Below are 3,916 nucleotides of genomic sequence, written 5' to 3' on the forward strand. Positions count from 1 at the left end.
CGGACATATGGGCTAATATTGGACTTATGGACTTGATCTGGACTGGGGTGGGATGTTTTCTCAATGTTCAATTGCTCTTGAATATAAATCTCTTTCTTATACACATATGTGTGTCCATGCATTTGTTTCTGCAGTCTGCCCAGACTAACACAGTTTACTTGTGCTTACTTACTAATCTGTAGTGAATAGCTTTACATACTTTTCACTGCCGAACAGGTTTACATGTTTTGGACCATATTTAATGTGCTAAGCAAGGAATCCTGGTAGCACTGTGGGATGAACATTGGGCTGCAAACTGATAGGTCAGCTGTTCAAACCCACGAGTTGCTCCCTGGGAGAAAGTTGGGGAAGTTTGTTTCCATAAAGATTTAAAGACTCAGAAACCTATGGAGCATTTGTATTTTGTCCTATAACATTGCTATGAATTGAAAGAAACTCAACAGCAGTGGAATAGTTTGGTGGAAAACATGTGAAAACTGTTCATCACAGATTAATAAGTAAGCATAAGTAAACCTTTGCTTACTTTGCTTATTGGGTATATGCCTCAGAATATATCATTTGATTTCTTGGCTGCTGCTTCCATGCACTGACTACAATTAGTTGTGAATAGATCATCAATAAAAAATTAGCACTTAGAGATTTGAAAGAAGTCCTCCAGGAAACCATGTGGACTTGCTGTTTTGTGAAGCATCCCAATCACCTATCAGTTCTGCAGAGTCTTTTTGGATCAGCTCATCTCTTGGCCAGCCAAGATGTCTTTTACAGAGCAAACCACCAGCAGACAGGCTTTTGGTTCAGTGCTTCTCAGACTCAGGCCTGAAATCACCTGGGACACCAATTTAAAATGCACATTTCAATTACCTTGGTGTCCCCCAAGACTATAGGCCTGAGTCCCCAGGCCCAATGACTCAATCCCTCAAAAGTATGTAGTTATGTCTAGGAAGTTTTCATAATTTTGCCCCCTGTATGCTCCACCATATTCATGGCTATGTTTATAGCAAAGGTATCCATGTGCACATAACATCTGTCAAACCAATATATGTATTTGTGGGCATGCTCACACTTTTCCACCCACAACCCTTCAGCCCATGTGTCTATCCATGCATCTATTCAAATCCAAATATTGGGTCATTAACAATACCTATGTTTCCTTTAATTCATATACTCCTCCCAGTGTCTTCTTCTGCCTCTATCTTTAAAAAAAAAAAAAGAAATCTTTTTATTGTGAATTAGGTGGAAGTTCACAGAACAGATTACTTTTGCATTAAAAAATTCCTACACATTTTCTTTCAAGTTATCCATTACAATCTCCTCAATGTATCACCACTTGTCCCACTTCCTCCCTGTGTTTCCTGTTTCCCCCTTTTTTCCTAAGCCTCTGAACTTTGTCCTTAGATAAATGCTACCCTTTCCAGTTTTTGTTCCAGAACTGAAGGGTGAGTAAGAGCCATAGTCGTGACGTTCCATCAGTCCCTATCCTACCAGTAAATCTGGTCTCTTTTATGATTTTGAGCCCACATTTTTCTCCTATTCTATCTAGGACCTTCTAATGTGGTCCTTTTCAGAGCAGTTGATAGTGGTAGCTGGGTACCATCTAGTTCTTCTGGTCTCGGTTATGGACCTGAGGTTCATGTGACCCATCATTTTCATTTTCACCACTCTTCTCTCCTCTGGATGGGGAGAAATTGATAATTGCAACTTAGATTTCTGCTCACACGCTTCTAAGACCCCAGTCACTACTCCCCAAAGTAGGATGTAGAATACTGTCTTTTGAAAATATGTAGTGCCAATTGACCTTGGTGTCCCCCAAGGCTATGGCCCTGATCTCTCTGGCCCAATATCTCATTCTATCAATGTGTTTGGTTAAATCTAAGAAGTTTTCACAACTTTAACCACGGTATGCTCCACAATAGTCATGGATATATTTGCAGTAAAGGTAAATACACATATATAGATATCCTCTGTCAAACTTAGCTATATTTGTTGGTATGCTTCTACTCTTCCTCCCCACCCACCCCCTTTAGCCTGCATGTCTATCAATGCATCTACTCATAGGTCACTGTGGTCATTACATAATTTGGTTGAGAGGATTAAGAGTGAAGGTGGAGTCTAATCTGTCAATCAAGATATAACCAATGAGGCCTCTGAGTGGGCATGACTTTCTGAGAATTCTGGGAACTCCTATATTTCCTCCTGGGATACGGGAGAAACTTCTCTCTCTCTGCTCAATTCCTGGAAGACATCCCTGAGAGAAACCACATGGACTTACCCTGATGCACCCCTGGGGACTGGAGATGCTTACAACGCCACTGAATCCAAAGACTTTCTACCCACTGGCCTGTGATCATCCTACATTTGGTGCCATTGCATGTGTTTTGTGAGTCTGAAGGGGACTTTATAGATTGGTATCAGACATATGGGCTAATATCGGATTTATGGGCTTGAACTGGACTGGGTTGGGATGTTTTCTTAATGTACAATTATCCTTTATATAAAACTCTCTCTTATACTTGTGAGTTTCTATGGATTTGTTTCTCTAGTCTACCCGGACTAACACAATCACTAATATTTTCTGATTGCATATGTAGCAGTTTTATCTATATTGCCTTCAATTCTTGTCCTTTTCCCAATGTCTTCCCCTGCCTCCATCATTTTTTCTTCACTTCTCTCTTATATCTTGTCTTCTCCTTCATTCAAGTTAGTATGTGCCCACCCTCTAGTCAGTGGCTTGCCTTCTCTTAACCCCCCATCATTTGTGACCATCAAAGAATGTTTCTTTTAGTATCAAAACCTTTTCTTGAATTTTTATAATAGTGTTATCATACAATATTTTCATCACAGCACAATTCACAATAGCAAAAAAAAGGGAAACATCTTAAATACCAATCAATGGAGGGATGGATAAACAAACTTTGATACACCCACACAATCAAATACTATGCAACACTAAAGAATAGCAATGAGAAAAATGTGAAACCAAACTCAAAATCATAAAAGACATCAGACTTACTGGTCAGACAGCCTGGAGAAACTCTTGGGACTATGGCCCATAGTCACCCTTTCATTCTGGAACGGAATTCTCCCCTGTGGCTCAATTTTCAGCTATGGTCTATAAGGGGAACAATAACACTTGTAGGTGTATCGTAAAATAATCAACCCTTCGAGACAGAAAGGGCTGCATTTACCCAAGCACACAGTTCAGACGGGTGGGAAAAGGAGACACCGGAGGAAGTGGGATAAATGAAAGCGGTGTTACTTTGAGGGGCCTTCGGTGCATCAGATGAAACACAATGTTCATGTAAAACTGATGATCTGCTCTGTAGCCCTCCACTCAATTCACGATAAAAAAGCTTTTTTTTTTTTTTTAAAGCACATTCCTGGAGTCTATCTTTGAAATTTTGAATTAGAATTTCTTGAAGGATCAACGCCTTGGAATTGTGGTGCTGGTGAAAAATATTGGAAGTACCACAGACTGCCAAAAAGACAAACCAGATCTGTCTTGGAAGAAGTATGACCAAAGTGCTCCTTAGAGGCAAGGATGGTGAGACTTCATCTTACATACTTGGGACATGTCAGGAGAGACCAGTCTCTGATAAACGACATCATGCTTGGTAAAGTAGAGGGGCAGCAAAGTAGAGGAAGGTCCTCCATGAGATCAATTGACACAGTGGTTGCAACAATGGGCTCAGGCACAGGAATAATTTTGAGGATGGTGCAGGACCGGGCAATATTTCGCTCTGTTGTGCATAGGGTCACTATGAGTTGGAAACAACTCAATGGTAATGAACAACAATAGAGTTTGGACTGAGTTTGAGTTTTTAATGATCTCTGTGTTAGACAGGGTTCTCTAGAGAGATAAAACCAAATTCTTGATAATATAATATATTTATTTATAAAGGTAATTAATATATAACAA

The sequence above is a fragment of the Echinops telfairi genome, unplaced genomic scaffold (assembly GCF_000313985.2).
Source record: "Echinops telfairi isolate 266 unplaced genomic scaffold, ASM31398v2 ScPeMD7_26;HRSCAF=91, whole genome shotgun sequence".
Lineage (NCBI taxonomy): Eukaryota > Metazoa > Chordata > Mammalia > Afrosoricida > Tenrecidae > Echinops > Echinops telfairi.